The 23,224-nt window shown below is 44.9% G+C and overlaps 1 protein-coding gene across 1 annotated transcript in view; it reads left to right on the forward strand.

Moving 5' to 3' along the window:
* Positions 1-23,224, forward strand: part of IKZF1 (IKAROS family zinc finger 1) — a 165,420-nt gene that overhangs the window by 72,377 nt on the left and 69,819 nt on the right. The gene's annotated exons all lie outside the window — the stretch shown is intronic.

Here is a 23,224-nt window from a genome sequence, read left to right on the forward strand (position 1 = left end):
GAAATGTTATGGCCATTCCAGCATTCCTTAGAATAGAGTCAAACATGGGGAAGAAGGAAAAGACCACAAGCTGTTGATGCAATTTACATATAATCTGCGAGACAGCAGGGAGAAAACACCTGATCCTTGAACTATCTTATGCTAAAGCTCATGTCTGTGTTTTCATGGGCAAGGTACAGGCCTCCCCAAAAGGGCGGCCTGCCGGCACCTAGGTTTCCACTGGAAGGAAGCCACAGCCGCCAAACAGCAAAGCTTCCCGCTGGTGGAAAAAGAGCCTGCAAAAAGCGGGTTCTTTCTTTGCTGCAGTGGCAGCGTAACGAGTGCTCCACAGTGTGCCACTGGTATACACATTATGCAAGTGCTGCGTGGCGCCGGGCGAATGCCACACTTCGCTTGCATAACAATGGCACCGCCTGTCTGTACAGGGTGCTGCCATTTTGACGCCCTCATCACGTGTGAGGGTCGGGGTGTCTAGAAGCGCCACCCCTCGCACGTGATGAGGGTGTCCTTTTCGGCCCATCTGTACCGGGCCATATGCACTATTTTAGTCTTCAATGTGCCTGATTTTAGTCAGATGGTACTTTCACCTACACTCCAGCATTATCCCTGGTATCTTGTCTTCTTTGTCAGGTGATTTAGGCATGAAAACATGAAAGCAATCATATGGATCATCTTTTCAGTCAGCTACTTTGAATCCATTCAGTTCTACCTAAAAGAATTCATGTGTACTCAGAATTCTTTTTGTGACCTTGCTGTAATGATGCTGTAATAATTATAATTATTAAAGAAGCATAGCTTTTTTCAGTTTTATTTTACTTTTATCAAGAAAGAATCTTAGGATATTGTTTAATTAGTTCCCTCCCCCCACCTACTGAACTGCTGTCCAGTCTTGCTGTGCCTGATTGTTATCTTGTTATCCCACCACAGACATCAATATATATATATATATATATATAGAGAGAGAGAGAGAGAGAGAGAGAGAGAGAGAGTGTGTCCCTATCTTTAGGGCCAGCCCTGGAATATTTAAAAACAACAACAACACTTTAAAATATGACAAAGTGAACTGTGACTTTATATGCAGGCTTAAGGTAGGGTTTCACTCCAATTCTTTCCTTCTGTGCTTGGAGAAAAGAGAAGAGGAAATGCTTAACAAGAATCTCTAAGCCCTAACTGCAGCAGTGAAGTTTCATTCTAAATCAACAGGATGTAAAATGTCACAATCTCTTTGGAAATATCTTCTCCCGTGTCAGTAGCACTAATGCAGAATGGTCACTTATTTTCATCCTCTCTCTTTCTCTGTGCCTTCACATGATATGTTTTGTAAGGATAAAAGCAATAATTTGTCAAAGGGCACTTGCTTTCTGCTTTTTAAAAATATCTCTACATTTGGCTGTAAGAAACAGCTGGATGGAACAGGACTAATATTGCTGGAAAGCTGAACATTAGAACAACCATCCAAAGTCATGAGATTTACTGCAGTTTTGAATCATCTTTCTGCTGTAGTTTTTTGTGGGTTTTTCAGGCTATGTGGCCATGTTCTGGACGAGTTTATTCTTGATGTTTCGCCAGCATCTGTGGCTGGCATCTTCAGAGAATGCTGGCATGGAAGTAAGTGGGATACATATACTGTGTGACCCTCGGTTGAGAGGAAGTGATTTAGATGTTAATGTGTGTGTTGGTGTTGGCCGGGAAAGCCTTCAACTTCACAATCTTTCTGCTGGTTTAGGAGTAAAAGGCAGTTACTCAATTAAGGAAAGCCACCTATAGCAAAAGATCTCATTACCTATTCTGAGTTGAAAATTTAGGCCCCATTCTCACTAGCCCATTTGCTCTGGGTAGAACTTGGCATATCCAGTTGCCCCATACCAAATCTCCCCAGGATTAAGTTACCACTACCTTTGCCCCGATCGGAGTGATTTGCTCTGCTGAAGTTCAGACTGGAGCCAGTGTGGCCCTGCGGGACAGGGCTTCCCTCCCTCCTCCTCCTCCTCCTGCTGGCCCCTTATCCGGTTCTCCAGGAGTGTGGCATGACCAAGTGGGGCTCCCTTACCTCTTCCTCCACCGCCTCCCCTCTCCTCCTGCTGAAGGAAGAGGGCAGGGAAGGTTTTTCTTGGGGATATCCCTGGCTGTGATGCAATTACCCATATATGGACTTGCCTTCCTTGTTTCCAGGAAGGAACTGGGAAGCCAAGACCATATATGGATAATTGGCAAGCCCCTATATGGATAACAGCCAGGGATTTCCCCCTCCCCGGTTATCCATATAGGGGCTTGCCAATTATCCATATATTGTCTTGGCTTCCTTTTCCTTTCTGGAAACAGGGAAGGCAAGTCCATATATGTGTAATTGCATCACAGAATAAAATATAATAAATAATAAAAATTTTATTTCTATCCCACTTTTTGCCAGGCAATCAAAGTGGCGTACAAGTTAAAATACATCCATATATACATAGTGCCCCCCCTTAAAACAAGATTAAACAATATAAGATTAAAAACTACATATTAAAAGCTGACTAATCCAAATAATAATCATCATGGGCAGAGTTCACTAGATAGGAAGTCTTATTCATGGCCGAGTATTTTATTCCGGGAAAGCCTGCCGGAAGAGATCCGTCTTAATGGCTTTTTAAAAGCTCTCTAGATTGGTAATTTGATGGATCTCGTCCGGCAGGCCATTCCATAAGTTGGGAGCGGCTGCAGAAAAAGTCAGGGATATCCCCAAGAAAAACCTTCCCCGCTGTCTTCCTTCAGCAGGAGGAGAGGGGGAGGGGGAGGAAGAGGTAAGGCAGCCCTGCTTGGTCATACCACGCTTCTGGAGGCCCAGGTAAGGGGCCAGCAGGAGGAGGAGGAGGAGGAGGGAAAGGGAGCCCCGCTCAGTCACACCACAGTCACAAAGCCCTCTCACGTCCCCTTCGCTCCCAGCCCAATGCATTTGCATAAGCTGTCAAAAAAATAAAAATAAATAAAATTTTAAAAAGCCAAAGCACCCAATGCAAAAGGGGAGGCATATTCCACCTACTGCCCACCTTCTGACCTGGATCTTCCCCCTAAATGACCCGTTCATGACTGGTGCCAAGTTCACATTGGCCTGGCCCCGTTTCCCCCCAAAAGAAACGGGGGAAACCCCGGGTTCAAATATCCCACGCTGAGGGGCATTTGCCCTGGATCAGGTGTGCAAACCCCAGATCCGAGTGTGAGAAACCCAACGCAAGTGGGAACTTCCCACTTTTAATCTGGGGTGGAAACCGGTGTATATGGTAGTGTGAATGGCCCCTTAAAGAGCAGCATTCTTTTTATTGCTTATCTTTTTCCTTTCATGACCTCTTTCTTGTTCAGCATTTGCTGTTACCCATTCAGTAATAAAACTTTTTAAAGTAGTGCATTACACCAACCACCTAGTACCTTTTCATTTTGCTATAGATTTAAACTAGGTGTGAGGGAGGCCTATATTTTGCAGTAATGACAGATGGATATAGCTGAAATACAACTAAGTGTCTATTGCCAGTCTTCTACCTGCAGGGAGGTGCAAATTAGATTATATGGCACCATGTCAGGTTATTTGAAGGACCTTATCTCTCCCTTTATGAGCCCATTAGAGCTCTGAGATCATCTGAAGAGGTCCTTCTTACTATCCTATCACCTTCGCAGGCTCATTTGTTGGGAACAAGGGAGAAGGCTGACTTTGGAGCTCCATCTCTAGAGAGGTCAAGATGGCCCCATTTTTTCTCTCCTTCTGATAACAGGTCAAAACATTTCTGTATCAGCACACTTTTACCAACTAATTATGGTTGAGTTTTGAATGTTGTTCTATTATTTGTTTAAGGTTTGTATATTGTATTTAATGTATTTTAAGATTTTTAATGTTTTAACTCCATGAATTGTTTAATTACTTTTTAAAACTTATACTTTATATTTTTTAATGCTTACATATTGTTTTTAATTTTTTAAATTTTAAATATCTTGTTAGCCACTTTGAGTTCTATTATTGGGAGCAAGGATAAAAATGAATAAAACAGGAGGAGGGGGAGGAGGAGAGTTTATGTTGAGTTAACAGTCAAGCCCAACAGAACTAGTCAGCAGTTTGCATGAAGAGCTGGTATGCATTGGAATGCCAAGAGTTTCATGGCAGTGTTTTCATAGGTTCTTTTCGGCTGAAAGGGGAAGAATTTCCTGAGTCTCAAAAACATTGCACTAAGTAAGGTGCAAGCAGAATCAAGAGGGTTCCATATTGGTACACAGGGCTTTTGCAACTTATAAAACATGTGATGGATTAACACTGATTGAGATTAGAGAGGGAGACAACATTTTCTGCTGGCTTTGTTGCTCTTTTACCTCTTAACTAAGTCACCAAGTACAATTCCAGATCTGGATTTCCTTTTCTTTCACTTCTCCATAATTCTTCACATTTCATTTGGGCTCTCAGCTGCCTGGTGCTTCCTCTTTTCCCTGCATTTGTATATTTCATTATTTGCAACTTCTTCCTCTTTGGGCACTTTTTCAACATTGTGAGGAGGATGGGCAAAGTCAATTAGGCCGTGAACACCAAAATGAGAGACCAATTTAGTTTCCAGAATCTTTGACAGTAGTTGCTAATGAGTTTTACCTATTGGACTATGGAGAAGGATGGTCTCTGTGTGCACGTGTGTATATGCATATATATGAACACGTGAAAAGAGAAAAAAATGCTAGGAAGTTCTGTAGAGGCCCTCTTGAAATATATGGGAAATAAGAAAAATGCATTTCCTATTTTGTCAGTGGGTCTTGTGCAGAAGGATTTTACAAGATTACTAGAGAGTAAAAAACAATTTAAAAGGATCCATAGGAAGTGGAAGTAAGGAATCAAAGTCCAGAACTGTATTTTGAGATCCTGCTAGATTTTTTGCTCTTATCTCTTCAAGTTACCAATCAACCTCTTTGACTATTTTCAGCTTCAAAACTAAGGTTGTTCTTTTCTCCCTTATACAATATTTAAGCCACCACAAAAATGAGTAGCTGATGGCCTGAAAAGGCACATAAAGTGACGTATATCGTTGTGAGTCTGGATTGGATCAAGTTTCTGAGTCGTATTCAAATCAGGTCCATCGTTCCCATTACAAAAGGGAGCAAATGGACTCAGTTTTTCTTGACCCATGTTCTTGTTCCCATTGATATTTCTCTGTTGTATTTTGACGCAGGTTTTTTTGTTGCCGGTTCCCATTGCCTTACTGGAACCGTTTTTAAAAAAATCTGTCAATAAAGCGCTTAGGCGATTAGACGTCACAGTGACTTCTAATCTCCCCTTCCTCTTCTTATACCCCCTTCTTCTTCAAACCACCCCAATATGCATCAGCCAGCCAGCCCTTTTCTGTCTCAAAAAAGAAAAGAAAAGAAAAGAAACAAGGCTGGATGCAGGAGCCATGTTCAGGTTTTTTTTCTCTCTCTCTTTATCTCTCTCTCTTTTTCCTTTCCGCTCACAAAAAGTTTTTGCTAGCCTACCTTTCTTTATATCCCTTCTCCTCTTTCCTTTCTTTTTCCCTCCCTCTCCAAAAAACCCAGTTTAACTTTCTTCTTTTTAAAAAAAAGGTTTTACACACTCAAATATTTATTATTATTATTATTATTATTATTATTATTTGCAAAGAGAGGGAGAGAAGGATGGCTCTGTGGGGAATTTGAAGAGAAAATGTGTTGAGGGGTTGGACAGGTACATAAAGAGAGAGGGAGTTGTATTTCCTAACATTCTTCCCTTTAATTTTTTTTTTTTGGAGGGGTGCTTAGGCAGCCTAAGGCCCTTTTATTACAGTTGGGGAGACTCAGGGTTTTCCAAGGGGGAAAGAGGAAAGAAGTGCCCACTTGCAACCCAATGGGGCTCCTCCTGCCTCAGGAGGATTTGGGGGAAGGCATTTCCTTCCCAGTAAGCCCCCACAAAGCTGAGGAGAGCCTGAGTGAGGAGGCTCCTGGCCTCCATAGGTCTCCTCCCAAGCAGGGGGACCCTTCTTCTTCAAACCATTCCAATATGCGGCAGCCAGCCATCCATTTTCTGTCTCAAAAAAGAAAACAAGGCTGGATGCAGGAGCCACGTTCAGGGTTTGGGGGTTTTTCTCTCTCTTTTTCCTTTCCACTTACAAAAAGTCCTTTCTCCATATCCCTTCTCCTCTTTCCTTTCTTTTCCCCTCCCCCTCAAAAAAACCCAATTTAGCTTTCTTCTTTTTTAAAAAAAAAAAATTTTACACACTACTGGGGAAAGGCTACGCGAACGGGGAAAAATGGCGCTGGGAATGCCAGGAAAGAACAAAGCTGGTGACACCCCCGAGACAGCCCCTTGACCATTGCTCCTCCCCTGATTTGGACACCCTTGTCGTTCCCATTAATTTGCTGTGGATCCGACACGGCAGCTGCAAAAAAAAAAAAAAAACCCTCTGGAAAAGTGGTCTCAGGATAACCCGGGTTATCTACTGCTGATTTGGGTTTTAGCTAAAGAAATCGATCTAAGTTGGATCAAATGCGGATTCAGATGGGAACGATTTTCCTTAAACAAGGATCAAACGCGAGTACAAATGGGAACGATGTTCCTATAATCCGATTCTTGATTCGATTTATAGCCCAGTGGGAATGGGGCCTTAGTCTTGATAAAAAGTTCTACTCCCATCGAGGAAGGGTTCGCTTTGTGAAATGGAGGCCTAATTAAGCAGTAGATTCCTTTTCAAATGCAGGTGCATTACTAGGGGTATGTGGGGTGTGAGGTCTGCGTCAGGTGACACTAAAGAAAATTGTTGTTTAAGTGTTTTTATCTTGTGAACTGCCTTGGATCCATTTTTGGAAGAAAAGTGGCATAAAAATCAGTCAATAAAATAAATCATAAGGGTAGGTGACACTACTGCTCTCAAAATATCTGCCTTATGGCAGAAACAGGGTATGCTGTTTGCTTGCAACCCCTTAAATTGATGAAGAGATGGTGTGAGTGGGTCAAGGCTCAATGGGAAGAGAGACCAGAGGCCCTAGCTCTTTAAAAATGTTTTATTTTTAAAAAAAAATTCTTTAAAAACATCATCTTACCAACTGCTTTAATCCCATGAAACTATGTACATGTAAATACATTTAGGAGGTGTTTATGATATTGTAATTTAAAGGTATAATTTTAATTTTGCTAGTTGTTTATGTCACAACTATTGCCATTAGATTCAGTAATTACAATTTATGAACAGCATCAGTAAAAAAACCCTAAGGATTCTGTATGGTGTGTCAGGGAGGAGGTCCATGGGGGGGGGGGGGGGATACCATGAGCTACCTCTCTGGATGACACCAACCTAGTGATGCCACTGCAAAAATACTGTTTCAAAGAGCTAGGACCACCCCAGCCAACTGACTCACAAGAGAATATAAAATATGTATCACTGTCATAATCTTCATCATAATTATACCCCACCTTTTTCAGTCTAAGACTCAAGCCAGCTTGTGTGTGTGTGCATGTGCCTTCACGTCACATGTCAACTTATGGTGAACTGATGGATTTCATAGGGTTTTTATAGGCAAGGAATTGTCATATGGGGGTGATGGGGGTGGAATGAAAGGAGGCAGGATGGAAACAGAATGGGGCAAGGGATGCATTTTACTGCATGCCGGAATGCCGTCGATGCCACCGGATGTTCCAATTCCATTCTCGATCCGTCCCACAGGAGGCGATTTTCAGGAACGCGTGCGGTAAAATGCATCCCTTGCCCCATTCTGTTCCTATCCCACCCCCTTTCATTCCACCCTCATCACATCCCCGGGGGCTGTGCGATAAACGTAACTAACTAGAGGTGACCCTAGGGTATTTATGCTTCTAGGGCAGTATACAACAGGTAAAACAGATACAGCTAACGAGTTTGCAATGTACAAACCTTAAAACCATAACTAAGGGGTGAAGCAGACGGGGTAGAAGTTGCTGCCAGAGGTTGCTCCTACTTCAATCACCACAGGATCACCACAGGACCATGGCAACCAGAAGCTGTAGTCCCAAGAGAGGCCACTGCCACAGTCCCAAATAGGCTGTGAAAAGGAGCAGACAGAAACTGCTCCTTTTGTGGCCTGGTTTGGCCCACATTAAGAGAAAACTACGTACGGCTTCTGCGTGATCTGGTGGCATTGTCATGTGGATGCCCTGCCCCTGGATTGGCTGATGGCAGCCCTTTTCGGCCATCTATTTGAGGCCTTAACTATCAATAAAGTTAAAGGTAATTAAAAGCAAACCATTGAAAAAGAACTACAAATAAAAATAAGATAGCTCATGAAAGGCCTTTTCCCTCTGAGCTGTCACTTCTCAAATGCTTGCTGAAGCAATTGCACAAAATAGGAGAATCACATTTTGAGAAAAGGAGGGTTGCAAACTTACTTTCCCAGCACAGACCTCTGTTGGAAATTAACATACTCTAAGATCTGTTGCATTTTCTGTAATTCTTGTACTCTTGCGGCTCTGTATTGTATGGGCTGGGATGCAGTGGGGTGGGGTGGAGTAGGGTGGGAATAATTGTGAGGAATAAAGAAAGTCATGAGATTTTGAGTCCAGAAGTGCTGCATTTGTGGAGGGAGCTAGAGAGGAACAATAGATAGAGGTTTCCTGTTAAACCAGACAGGGGAAGCTGTGATGTGCTGCCTCAGCTATATAATTCCAGTTCCTTGGGGAAATTAAAAAGTTTTTCACTTTTCAGTGTAGCTCACATGGCTTATTCAGTCTGACCAGCTAGAAACAGTCTTTTCAGTAATAATTCCTAGAATCATGGAGTTGGAAAAGAACTCAAGGGCCATCTACTCCAACCCTCTGCCATAATAATAAATAAAAATAAAACTTCTATTTATATCCAGCTTCTTTGAACAAGCAATCGGAGCGGCTTACATAAAATTCTAACAATAGCTTAAATATAACTCACATATCCCTCCCCCCCTAAAATAACAAATAAACAAGTAATAATTAAAATAATCAAAATAATCTGTTAAAATAATCACAGTTAAAATCTCACAAATTTAAATTAACAAAACAATGTCAATCCAGTCTGTGCAAAGTTTAAATGGGTTATAAAAGAGACACTTTCCATTTTTATGGCTGGGGTTTTCTTATTCAGGACCTGAGTGCATGGAGCAGATTGTACAGAAGAAAGTGACCCCGTAGACATGTTAGGCCCAAGCCATGTAGGGCTTTAAAGGTCAAAGCCACACCTTGTACTGTGCCCGGAAACTAATAGGCAGCCAACAGACTGATTTCAGAAGCGGTGTAATATGGTCACTCCTAGTTTTTCCAGTGACCAACCTGACTGCCATATTCTGTACTAATTGAAGTTTCTGGGTTATGCACAAGGGTAGTCCCATGAAGAGCACACTGCAGAAGTTGAGTTATGAAGTTACCAGTGCATGTACTGCAGTTTCCAGGTCCTAGGAAAGGGCGCAGCTGGCATATCAGCCAAAGCTGATAACAGGCACTCTTGACTGTTGCATTTACCTGATTTACCATCTGAAGCGACGGATCAAGAAGCACCCCCAGACTGCAAACACAGTTCTTTAAGGGGAGTGTGACCCCATCTAGGACTGGTAGTTGTATCCCAACACCCGGATTAGGGCCGCCTACTGTAAGTACCTCCGTCTTGTCTGGATTCAGCTTTAATTGGATTTCCTTCATCCAGTCCATTACTGCTTCAAGACATTGATTCAGAAGAGAGACGCCATCTGAAGTCAAAGCTGAAGACCAAGATATGGAGAAATATATCTGGGTATCATCAGAATACTGATAACACCCAGCTCCATATCTCCAAATGATCTCTCTGTGTGGCTTCATATATATGTTAAATAGCATTGGGAACAGGATGGCGCCTTGCGGGATGCCACAATTAAGCTCTGTTTGGGATGATATCTGTGGCAGGGTACAGACCACCAAAAAGAGGCGCCTCCTTGGCATCTCTCTGCTGCGCAGGAGCGCCGCAGCATACAAATTGCGCTGTGCTGCTGCTCAGCAAAGAAGACGCTCCCAAAGACGGCTCCTGTTTGAGGTGCCGCAAAGCACTAAAGACGGTGCGGTTACGTCACAGCTGCACAGCGCCATTTAGAGGCGGTGCAGCTGCAACGTAATTGTTGCGCTCGCTGTATGTATGGCGCTGCGCAACTGCGGTGCATGCATGACTTGCTAGGGTTGCGGAATGTGTGCACGCACTGTCCCGAGGCAACCCTAGCACGTTGTGCATGCGCTGCAAAGGGCCCATTTGGACAGGGCCTTTGATATCTTGTTACCCACCTCGATCCAATACAGGGAGAGGAGGGATATGATGATGATGATGATGATGATGATGATGATGATGATGATGATGATGAACTGTCCCTGAGCATCATCCTTTGGAAGCTGCCTGAGAGGAAGGAGCAGAAACATTGCACTGTAGCTTCCAACAGGATGTTATGATTGATTGTATCAAAAGCCGCTGAGAGGTCTAACAGCACCAACAGGCTCACACTACCCCTGTCAACGCCAAGATGAAGGTCATCAGCTAAAGCAACCATGGCAGTCTCAACTCCGTATCCTGTCCTGAAGCCGTTTTGAAATGGATCTAGATAATCGGTTTCATCCCAGACCCTTTGGAGTTGAAGGGCAACCGCCCTTTCAATCACCTTGCTCAAAAATGGTAAATGGGAAACTGGCCTATAATTTTTCATTCTCAGGGGAGCCAGGGAAGGTTTTTTCAGGAGCGGCCTCCATTCCATACAGGAATACACAATCAAAGCACCCCCAACAGATGGCGTGAGACCCAGCAACCTCCACCAGAAATCCACAACAGCAACTTGCTTCAAAGCAGTGAAGTTTTATTGGAAATACAGGTAGATGTGACTAGACAAACTTTTCAGCAGAATCTGGCGAGCCAGGCCTCAAGCACTAAGTTAAAACAGCTACTCCTCCTCACCTTTTTTCCTGTGAGCCCTTTCCCCCCCTCCTTCCAGGACTAAGAATCCTGAGAAGCCAACACTGTGGCCTTGAAGCCGCTTACAGATGTCTCGGCCTTATCACATTCCATTCCATAGCAGCAATCATTCCCATGCACCAGCTAGCACTACCACCCCCCACTACAAGCAGGCAGAACTACAATTCTAAAGCAATTGCTAAGCAAGATGATCAATGACTATAGGAACTGTGAATCTTGTTTGGTAATTAGCTTTGGAGTTCTGACACTCTGTCTCCCCAAAGCACTATTTCTGTCTCCCCAAAGCACTATTTCCCCAGTTTAGGTTTGTTTGGATAAGCCAGATGGAACTCTTGTTTTAACCGCTCAGCGTTCACGTGTTTCACCCCCACCCACTCAGCCATATCAATTGGGAAATGCTTCCACTGCACTAAATATTCTAGACCACCCTTCACAACCCTAGAGTCCAAAATTTTCACAATTTCGAAGTGTTCTTCCCCCTCGATCAACAGTGGCAGTGGAGCAGATTCTTCCAGCTCAGCTCTAGTCCTCTCCCCAGCTGGTTTCAGCAGGCTGAAATGAAAAGTAGGGTTAATGTGTTTATACATCTTGGGAAGGTCCAATTCAGCAGTTACCTCACTAACCAGTCTTTTAACTGCAAAAGGACCCACAAACTTAGGTCCTAGTTTTTTACAAGGTACCCGACATTTTAAGTTCTTAGTGGACAAGTACACCAAATCCCCCTCTTGAATGTCCCAACCGGGCTTTCGGTGCTGATCTGCAAAGTGTTTGTAATCCTTGGCCTGCTTCAGTGCTTCCTCTATCTTGGGCCAACTGTCCCTTAGTAACTGACTCCACTTCCCCACTGGCATAGGGTCCTTTGGCCCGGGATTCAGTTGTGGGATGACTCTGGGTTCATAGCCAAACACCACTTGGAAAGGAGACACACCAACACTGGAATGCACAGACACATTGAAAGCCACCTCAGCATGGGGCAATAAGTCCATCCAGTTATCTTGTAGGTAATTGACATAACACCTTAAGTACACCTCCAGGCTCCGATTAACCCTTTCTGTCTGACCGTCCGTAGAAGGGTGAAAAGCAGAGCTAAAAGCCAGTTGCACCCCCAATTTGTCCTGCAAGCACCTCCAAAATTTTGAGGTGAAGGAAGACCCTCTGTCAGACAGAATCTTGTCGGGTAAACAGTGGAGTCTGTATATATTTTCAATGAACAGGTCAGCCAGCTTGGATGCACTAGGGACACCTTTGCAACCCACATAGTGCACCTGTTTGGAGAATAAGTCTGTAACTACCCAAATGGTGTCTTTGCCCCTACTTTCAGGCAAATCAGTAATGAAATCCATTCCAATATGTTGCCAAGGTCTGTTCGGGGTCTCCACCGGCTGCAGCAGCCCACTCGGCTTGCCTGTGTGTGGTTTGGCTCGGGCACAAATTGGACACCCCTGTACGTAAGCCTCCACCTCCTTGCGAACTTTTGGCCACCAGTACTTTGAGCTCAGGGTCAACCATGTTTTAATGAAGCCCCAATGTCCAGCAGCCTTGACATCATGACAGAGTTCCAACACTTTAGGCCTGCAGGTCTCAGGTACATATATTTTTCCCCCTTTTGTCCATATTCCTTGGTCTGAGCATTGAAGCTCTTCCTTCAGGCTTGCAAGCTCCTCATCAGCTTCATAGGCCACTAATATTTCCCGCACAAAGGTGTCTAGACCTTCCAATTTGTTATCTCGCTCTTGTTTGGCCTGAGAGCGGGTGGTCACCCCCAACCCCAATTGTCTGGATGTGAACAAGGTCTGCAACTCCGGCTGCTCTTGCTGACCTGGTCCATGCATTCTGGACAACCCATCAGCCAACACATTTTCTTTGCCCGGGAAGAACTTTATGACAAAGTTGAACTTATAAAACTCTTTGGCCCACCGTCTCTGTTTGGGGGTCAACTGTTTGGGGGTTTGTAGGGCTTCTAGATTGCGATGATCAGTCCACACTTCAAAAGGGTGAGGAGCCCCTTCCAAGAATTGCCTCCAAACCTCTAATGCCCTTTTAATGGCATAGGCCTCTTTTTCCCAGCATGGCCAAGCTTTCTGGGTCGAATTGAACCGTTTGGACAAGTAGGCACAAGGCCTCAGTCTACCCACTTCATCCCTCTGCATCAACACCGCCCCCACTGCTGCGTCTGAGGCATCCACCTGCACCACAAAAGGCTGGTCGGGGTCTGGGTGTTTGAGTACGGGCTCTGTACTGAACAGTTTCTTTAATTTTACAAAAGCCTCAGTGCAGTCCCGAGTCCACTCCACTTTGTAGGAAGGTTTACTTCGAGCTGCCTGTTCCTCAGCGCTTGCTGGCTCTCCTAATGTTCCCCCTACCTTGGTTTTCAACAGGTTGGTGATAGGTAAGGCAATTTGGGCAAAATTGGGGATGAACTGTCTATAAAAGTTAGCAAACCCCAAAAATCGTTGCACTTGTTTGCAGGTTTTCGGTTGAGGCCAGTTCATGACATCTTGGACCTTGTGAGGGTCCATTTGCAGTCCCCGGGTGGACACTCTATATCCCAGGAACTCCAAACTATCGGTGTGAAACTCGCACTTAGACAATTTGACATATAACTTGTTATCCAACAGTCTTTGGAGGACTTTCCTCACCAGTTGCACATGGCTAGCAAGGTCCGGGGAGTAAATGAGGATGTCGTCTAGATATACCAACACCCCCTCATACAACAACTCATGCAACACTTCATGTATCAGCTTCATGAAGCATGAGGGCCCCCCCGAAAGCCCAAAAGGAAGGACCAAGTATTCAAATGCCCCCAGGGGACAATGGAAGGCAGTCTTGTACTCATCCCCCTCCTTAATCCTTATTCGGAAGTAGGCATCCCTTAAGTCCAACTTGGTGAAAACTTTCCCCCTTGGACAACCTGCTCAACATGTCCTTCATTAGAGGCAGGGGGTATTTACTACATGTGCTGATGGCATTCAGATTTTTGTAATCCATCACCAATCGGAGTGTCCCATCCTTCTTTTCCCGGAAAAACACTGGAGCCCCAAAAGGGGAGCTGGAGGGACGAATTAAACCCCTAGCCAAGTTCTTGTTAATGAATTCCTTCAGTGTCACCATCTCCCTTGGAGTCATAGAGTACAGTTTGGGTTTGGGGAGTGGGGCCCCTGGTGTCAGCTCTATAGCACAGTCTGTGTCTCTATGTGGTGGCAGAGTGTCACACTCAGTTTCCTCAAATACTGCCCTCAAATCCTTATAGGCTTCTGGGAAATTCCCCATCTCCTGTAACCGGTGGACTGCCTCTCGTGGAAAAGGCCCATAGACAGTCACCGCCGTGGCTTCGTGAGGTTCCCTCCCCAGGGTCCTACCAGGGCCCACATGATTACTGCACCCAGGGTCGTTAAACACCAGTTGCTTAGTTTTCCAATTGATACATGGGTTGTGGAACGCCAGCCAGTCTATTCCCAGCACCAAATCACAACCCCTGGTAGGCCCAACCACAAACCGAATAGCTTCCCAGTGTCCTGAAATCTGCAAGGTAAGTTTTTCCGTCTGATAACCGCTGGGTGCTCCCCCCATGACCGTCCCGTCCATCTGTAGGAACGGGATCAGCTCTGGCAAAGGCTCCTGCTCAATCTGGAGCGATTGCACCAGCCTTTCACTGATCAGACATCGGGTGCACCCCGAGTCCAAAGCTGCCAGCATTGGCTCTGTAGTCCCCTTTATTTTATGTCCCAATTTAACTTCCAAGAAATATATTGAGACCCCTCCACTCACCAAGTCCGGGATTGTCTGGTCCTGAGCAGGTCCAGCGGGGCGCTCATTTTCCCCGCCAGGCTGCTCAGCGGCTTGACCGGCCGCTCCTTTTGCCGCGCCTCCTTGGGCACCTGTCGCAGCCTTAGGGGTTCCTTTGGAGTTGGCCTTCTCCGGACAGGCGGCAATCAGGTGGCCCCTTTTCCCGCAGGCCAGACAGAGGCCCAACCGCATCCGCCGCTGCTTCTCCGTCTCAGCTGAAGCCTTCGGTTTTCCCGGTCCGCTGTCCCGACTCGCCGTTCCTGCCATCCGCCCTTGTTGGAAAGCTGCCCGCTGCTTTGCTAGTCGGATCCGTTCCTTGGTGGCCTCGGCCTCCCCGGCACAACGAATCCATTCTTGCAGCCCCTGAGGCGTTTCTTTCATCAAGATCCACTCCAGCAGCTCCGCACGGAGCCCATCCTGAAATTGGCGGGTCATCATGGCTTCTGGGTAGTCAGGGATGTGGGCGGCTACACTCCTGAACTCCAACACATATTCCGCCACGGAACGGGTCCCCTGCTGGAGGGCGGCAAACTTGGCCTTGGCCCGGTCCACTCTAAACGGGTCTTCGAACCGGGCCCGCAAAGCTGTCATGAAGGCCAACAGGGACCGCAGTTCCCGCGCCCCACAGTCATACAGCTGCACCAGCCACTGCGCCGCTTGGCCTTCTAGCCGGCCGGCTACACATCTCACCTTTTCGGCCTCATCCGGGAAGAAGTCACCGCGGGCACGCATGTGTCCGGCCACCTGGGCGAGGAAGAATGGGAGCTGCTCTGGGTCCCCATTGAACTTGGCCTCTAGCTTGCCCGCCAGCAGTTCACGCAGCGCCACCGCTTCTTCCCGCCGGTGTCTTGGGGTTCCCCCAACTCCCCTTTGACACGATGAAGGCCGGGTGCTCTGTTCGTCTTCGTCCTCCTCCTCCGAACCGTCGTCCTCCTCCATCTCAGTCGGCCGGGCGGCTAGGGCGGCGGCGGCCGCCGGTGCTTTTCTGGCTCCCTGGCCCAGTTTATTCCCATCCTTGGGCATCAGGCTGGCTACCATAGCCTTCAGTTCACGGAGGTCATCCTTGACATCGGCCACCTCCTCCGACAGGTTCTCGGGCCCAGGGCTCTGTAGCATGGCCTCCCCAAGGCCTTGGTCCCACGCGGTCAACCTGCCCGCTCGGCGCCGGTGCCTCCCGGTCTCCGTTGGCAGGTACCACCAGTCCTCCGGCTGGTCCTCGGAGCTGATCCCTGTCTTGGGCCTCGCTCCCTGGCGCCCCTCGACGCCGCTCGTCCCCTCGGTCTCGAGGTCTTCTGTGTCCTCCACGACATCACTCTCAACGTTGGGTTGTTCAACCTGCACCTTCACATCAGTCATGATGCTTTGGGCAGATTCTGCTGACTGTGAGACCCAGCAACCTCCACCAGAAATCCACAACAGCAACTTGCTTCAAAGCAGTGAAGTTTTATTGGAAATACAGGTAGATGTGACTAGACAAACTTTTCAGCAGAATCTGGCGAGCCAAGCCTCAAGCACTAAGTTAAAACAGCTACTCCTCCCCACCTTTTTTCCTGTGAGCCCTTTCCCCCCTCCTTCCAGGACTAAGAATCCTGAGAAGCCAACACTGTGGCCTTGAAGCTGCTTACAGATGTCTCGGCCTTATCACATTCCATTGCATAGCAGCAATCATTCCCATGCACCAGCTAGCACTACCACCCCCCACTACAAGCAGGCAGAACTACAATTCTAAAGCAATTGCTAAGCAAGATGATCAATGACTATAGGAACTGTGAATCTTGTTTGGTAATTAGCTTTGGAGTTCTGACAGATGGCCATGCAGCCTCTGTTTAAAACTTTCCAAAAACAGAGACTCCACCACACTCCAAGGGAGTGTTTTCCAGTGTAGGACAGTTCTTACTGTCAAGAACTTCCTCTTAATGTTTGGGTAGAATCTCTTTTCCTGTAGTTTGCATCAATTGCTCCATGTCCTATTTTTTGTAGCAACAGAAAACAAGCTTGCTCCAGCTTCAATATGACATCCCTTCAAATATTTAAACAGGGCCATCATATTGCCTTTTAATCTTCTCTTCTTCAGGCCAAACATACCCAGCACCCTATGACACTCCTCATAGGGCATGGTTTCCAGAACATTCACCAATTTGGTCACCCTCCTCTGGACATGCTCCAGCTTCTCAACATCCCTTTTGAATTGTGGTGCCCAGAACTGGACACACTACAAACAAACAACTTCATTTATATACCGCTCTAATTGCCCCCAACAATCTGAGTACTCATTTTAGTGATCTCGGAAGGATACAAGCCTGAGTCAAGCTAGAGCCCTTTCACTGGTATTGAACTTGCAACCTTATGGTTTTGAGTTAGTGGCTGCAGTACAGGCATTTAACCACTGCGCCACCAGGGCTCCTAGGTGAGGGCACTATTCCAGGTGAGGCCTAATGGTAGGAGAATAGACTTCTGCTTCTGCAATTACTTCCCTTGATCTAGACACTATATTTTATTGATACAGGTTCAAATCACATTGGCTTTTTTAGCTGCTGCATCACACTGTTGGCTCACATTCAACATGTGGTCTTCCAAGACACCTAGATACTTTCACATATACTGTTCTTAAGCCAAGTATTCTCCATCATACAACTTTTCTCCCCAACCTTTTTTCATTTTTTTTCTCTCCCTAAGAGTAGTACCTTACATTTCTCCCTGTTGAAATTCATTTTATTGGTTTTGGCCCAGCTTTTGAAATTATTAAGCTCATTTTGACATTTGATCCTGACCTCTGTGGTATTAGCTACTCCTGCTAATTTGGTGTTATCTGCAAATTTGATAAGCACACCTTCTCTTCCTTCATCCATATCATTAATAAAGACATTCAATTGCACTGGGCCCAGTACAGAACCTTGTGGCATCCCACTGGTCACTTCTCTCCAAGATGAAAAGAAGCCATTGTTGAGTAAACTTTGGGTTCAGCCTGTCAACCAATTACAAATCCACCTAACTGTAGCATTTTCTAGCCCACATTTTACAAGCTTGTTTGCAAGAATCTCATGGGGGATCTTCTCAAAGGCCATACAGAAATCAAGATGTGTATATCCACACCATTCCCTTTATCTTCCAAGCTATTAATTTGTTTTTTATTAAAAAGAGAGAGATAAGATTAGTCTGCCATAACTTGTTTCCGAGAAACCCATGTTTACTCTTTGTGATTATTCTGTTCCTTCTGAATGCACACAGACTCTTTGTTTAATGATCCATTCTGGAATCTTTCCTGATATTGATGTCAGGCTGACATCCCATTTTGAAAATGGGGATAATGTTTGCCATTGTCCAGTCTTGTGGGGCTTTCATGTTCTGCAGGAGTTCTCAAAGATGATTGCCGGTGGCTCTGAGATTACTTCTTCTAGTTCTTTTTATACTTTTGGATGTAGTTCATCTGGTTTGGAGACTTAAATTCATTTAAATTAACCAGGTATTCCTGTACTATCTCTTTACATTTTCTGTGTTGCATTTCCTCCATTGCGCCCTCTGCTCCCCTTTCCTGAGGTTTAGTACCATTTTCCTTTTGTGAGAAGACTGAGGCAAAGAAGATGAGTAGTTCTGCCTCTTCTCTGTCTCTGTTAGCATTTTGCCATCTTCTCCACACTATGACCCTACCATATGCTTCTTCTTCCTTTTACTACAGACATACCCAAAAAAACCTTTTTATTGTTCTTTAACCTCTCTAGCAAACCTGAGCTCATTCTGCACTTTAGCATTTTTGACTTTCCCCCTACATGTGCTTACTTTTTGGTGATTTTCTCCTTTTTCCATTTCTTATACATGTATTATTTAAAACATAGCTCAGTTGAAAGTTCTTTACTCATCCATCCTGGTTTCTTGAGATGTATCCCATTTTTCCTCCTCACTGAAATTGTTTTAAATTGTTCCTTAAATATCTCCCTTAGGAGAAAATTCCATCTGTCCTGAACTTCATTGTCTTTCATTATTCCTGATCATAGGATCACACCCAGTATTCCCCTTTGTTTACTGAAATCAGATTTTCTAAAACTCTAGAATGCTTGTCTGCCTATGCTTGACTTCTCCTTTCCACTCAGGAGAACATGATCACTTCCAGCTAAGGATCCCACCACTTGTACCCCATTAACCAGGTCATCCCTGTTGGTTAGGACCAGATCGAAAATATCTGATCCCTTTGTTACCTCTTCCACCTTGTGGACAATGAAATTGTCTTCCAGGCAAGTGAGAAGTTTGCTGAACCTTAAATTCTTGTATGAGTTTCACTTCCAGCAAATATCAGGATAGTTGTACTCACCCATCACTACTGCGTGTCTGTGATTCTAAGATCTCTTCTTTCTGAGTGTGTGGTCTATTGTTCTAGAAAGGTGTGATTTAATTCTTCAGTCTGACTTGGGGCCTGTAGTAGACTCCAACAATAAGATCCCTGTTGTTTCCTTCCCCTTTAATTTTTATTCAGATGATCTCCACCTGGCTTCCAGGATTGATGTCCTGGATCTCTTCAGAGGTGTAAATATCTTTAATATATAATGCTACACCTCTTTCTTTCCTTTTTCCTTAAAAATTTTACACTGCTCTATCTCTACATTCCAATCATGAGACTCATCCCACCAGGCTTCAGTGATGCCTATTCTATCATATTTGGTTTGCTGTGCTAGGAGTTTGAGTTCATCTTGCATATTTTCCATGCTCTGTGCATTAGTGTAGAGACATCTAAGACCATGGGACATCTCCACTAACTGCCTATGTAAAGTTTTTTTCCCTTCCACTGTTGGGTCCTTGCAGTGGCATTACTAGGGTGTGTGTGAGAGTGCAGACCACACCAGGTGACACCATAGAACAGGAGTTACACCTGCCTAGGTGGGCTCCCACTTCCCTGTCATGCACCATGGCACGTAGCAGGGGGAAAGATGGCTGAGTGCACCCCCACCTCCCTGCCTGGCACCATTTTCCTCATGAGTAAAGCTGCGCCAGGCAGGGAGGATGATGGTGTGGCCCTTTGGCCTTGCCCCCTTGGACTCCCCCAAAGACCTCCCACACACCAGATGACACCTCAAACTGGAACACTACTATTTGCCTTGTTCTCCAGCCCTTGATGAACTCTGGCTCTCCAAAATACTGTGTGTCTCCCCCACATAACTCAGTTTAAAGCCCTCCTGATTGCATTTTTGAGACTGTTGGCAAAATGTTTCTGCACATCCCTTGCCAGATGCCCACCCTCCTGAATCCACAGACCATATTCCAGTAATCAAAATTGTTCTTGATGGAGCCATCTGTGGAATGAGTTGGTCACATTTGCTATTTTCCCCTCCCTTCCCGGACCACGCCTTTCAACTGGGAGAAGAGATGAGATAACAACCTGTGCGTCCAGCTCTTTCAGCTTACTACCCAGAGCCACATAATCCTTTATGATATTCTGAAGGCTGTGCCTTGCAATATCATTGGTTCTCACATGGACCAAAAGGAAAGGACAATGGTCAGTAGGCTTGACAACTCTTGTCAGTCTCCCATCATAGATTTTTGCCCCAGGGAGACAATATACCTCTCAAGACATTTTGTCAGGCTCATGAACCACTGTTTCTGTTCCCCTCGGCAAGCAGTTCCCACAACCAACATGTGCCTCCTCCAAGCCTTAGCAGCAGCTATGCCCTATGCTGATTCTACCAAGGCCTCATGCACTTTCCCTGAGGACTGGCCCTGCTTCTCCCCCTTGTCATCCCTGATAAGGGAGAAAGTTTCAAATAGGTTCGGTAAATGCAAGCTCACAGAACAATCCCTGGTTTTCCTACTTCTATTTGTCACATTCCTTCAACTGTCTACCTTCTGTGTATGGGACCTCCTCCCCAGAATCTTCCTCTGTGTGTTCCCCATCCAGGACAGTCCATTCCGTTCTGTCTAGGAAAATCTCTTGTTCCCTAATATGCTGAAATGAGCATTCCCCGGGCCTTTGGCTGCTGGACCTTCTCTTACAACAGGGTACCAACTTGCATTGGTGCAGGTGAAGTAACCCACATCCATAGGCAAGAACACATACCACATTTATTGCAGTGGCTGCAGCAACTCCCTCACTTAAGTAGGCACTGAAACAGGACTCTAGGATTCCCTCTCAAATTTCCCCACTAAACGCCAGAGTGAATCCCCTTGTTTTCCAAGACTGTTCACCTAACTCCAGAAACTAAGGTCCCATCCACACTGCAGAAATAATCTGGTTTGAGAGCGCTTTAACTGCTCTGGCTCAATGCTAAGGAATTCTGTGAAATGTAGTTTTGGGAGAAATTTAGCCTTCTCTGTCAGTGCCATAATAAACTACAATTCCCAGGATTTCCTAGTACTGAGGCAGGGCAGTTAAAGCGATCTCAAACTGGATTATTTCTGCAGTGTGTTTTGGACCTAAGTCTGCAGCCATTTAAAAAGTCTCTGAGTAACTTCTTGCGAGCAAAAGTCCCCCCCTCCCTGATACCAGGTTCTCAGGAAGGGGACCTGGGGCTATACACAATAGAACAGTAGAGTGCTAACAATCACACATTCACAGTAGTGTCTTCCACTAGAATAAAAACAAACCAACTGAAGACCCCAACTGGCCCTCACCTCTGACCAAACAAAAAGAGTCTCTGGGAATGGGGAGGTTTAACCCCTTATGCTGTCTCTTCCTCCACACCCATGTGAAATACTCCCTGTTTTCCAAGCCTGTTCAGAAGGCTCTACAGTCTGAGACTGCAGCTATATAGAAAAGCTAGTTCAGGTTAGAGCTACTCAGAATTCCAGAGTCCAAAAATACCTGCTGAATTGGCAGTATTGCCTTCTGTACCCTCTGTAGAATTTTCATAAAGAAATATAAAATATATGACTTAATAAAACTGAGGAGGGTCAGATGTCATTATTTGTGGCAAAACCCAAGCACTAAATTGTTCTGAGAGTTAAGTCAGAATTGTTATAGCCAACACATTGCAGAATTTGGCTGTATTGTCATGCATATGCATCTTAGCAAATGTTTAATCTTCTTGATATAATTCTATTTTTAAAAAAAGAAAAGAAAAAGAGAGAGAATATTAACTTCTCTTATTTGTGCACCTGGGTTGTGCAACTTTGTTCTTTACAACACATTTTAATCAAACTGTTGCAATGATAAAATTATAGCTGCATTGCAGAATTGAATTGGTTTTTCCCTTTCCCAAAACTTCTCTGAGTGTGGGATGTAAACATACATGAAGAATTTTTAACAGAGTTCATAGTTCTTGATATTTTGGGTGATTAACCTTGCCCGTGATCCCGGTCTGGTGCCAACTGGATGAAGATCCCGGCTTATTTCTCCAACTCAGGAACAAAGCGAAACTCCAAACAGGCTTTTAGCTTGCTGGAACAATGCCTAGTGAAACAGCTGTTTAATTAAACAATCACACTCCAGCAGGTTCATTCCTTAGAAGGCTTTATTTCGTTGTTTCTAAATAACACGAGCTAGTTACTACTATACAAAAACTCTTACTGTCACACAACACTATCTTCAACTCTCAGACTCCAAACTCCCAGACTCTCAGACTCCCACAATTCACCAGAACAGCATTTTTCCCCTTATGTACAATATTCCCATGATGTGACTACTAAGTCCAGCCTCTTTCTGTACAAGTTGCTATGCAACATAGAAAGCAATCCCTTTTCAGACTGAAGACATATCATATTTACATTTAGTCTTGTTCAGTTGACCTTGAACATCTGTCTGCAGCTCTGGCCTCTGGACTCCAGCTGTAGCCAATTTAGACTTCTGCAGCCATTGTCACAGCTGAACATTTTCACCTTCAATATACATTAACAATAGTACCCTCATATTTGCCTACAATGTTGGAGGGAATGAAATGACAGTTACCAATAAACCAAGACAATCAATTCCATTCTGCATCCACCTATATCTATCCACCTATACATCTATCTTCAGGAACGTAAACTTCATCATGAAGCAATTGGAACAATCTGCCACAATGTTTTCCTACACATTGTTAGGAAGGATCTAATTAAGGGAATTTCTGAATTTAGCTCAAATTGCTGAGAGGGAGGGTCCTAACAACATCCTCACGAGACTGTGTCCTGTGTTGTATACGAGAGGTCCACAAGAATCCCTTGAGAGACGACGCTGAGACAGACTGCTCCAATTAAGTCTAAATATTTATTTAAAAAGGAACACAAACACACAGCAAAGTTCACACGCATACACGCAATTCTCAATGAAAGTAAAGGAAGGGAATTCGGGAGAGAGTTGAGAGAAGCAAATCTACGGGAGATACTTACTTCCGAAGGCTTCTCCAGGAACCAGATGTGGATGTAGATGATGATGATGATGATGATGATGATGATGATGATGATAATTTATTTATAGCCTACCCAATCACAAGGAATCTGGGTGAGTTACAACAATAAAAATAAAGAGAATAAAATAAAATACAAAAATAAATAAAATACAGTAAAATAAAACAGAGCAACGTGAGTTACAGTAAATTCACAGTTAGGCCTGATGGAAA

Source organism: Sceloporus occidentalis, unplaced genomic scaffold, assembly GCF_023333645.1.
Source record: "Sceloporus occidentalis isolate IW3139 unplaced genomic scaffold, rSceOcc1.0.p SCAF_7, whole genome shotgun sequence".
Classification (NCBI taxonomy): domain Eukaryota; kingdom Metazoa; phylum Chordata; class Lepidosauria; order Squamata; family Phrynosomatidae; genus Sceloporus; species Sceloporus occidentalis.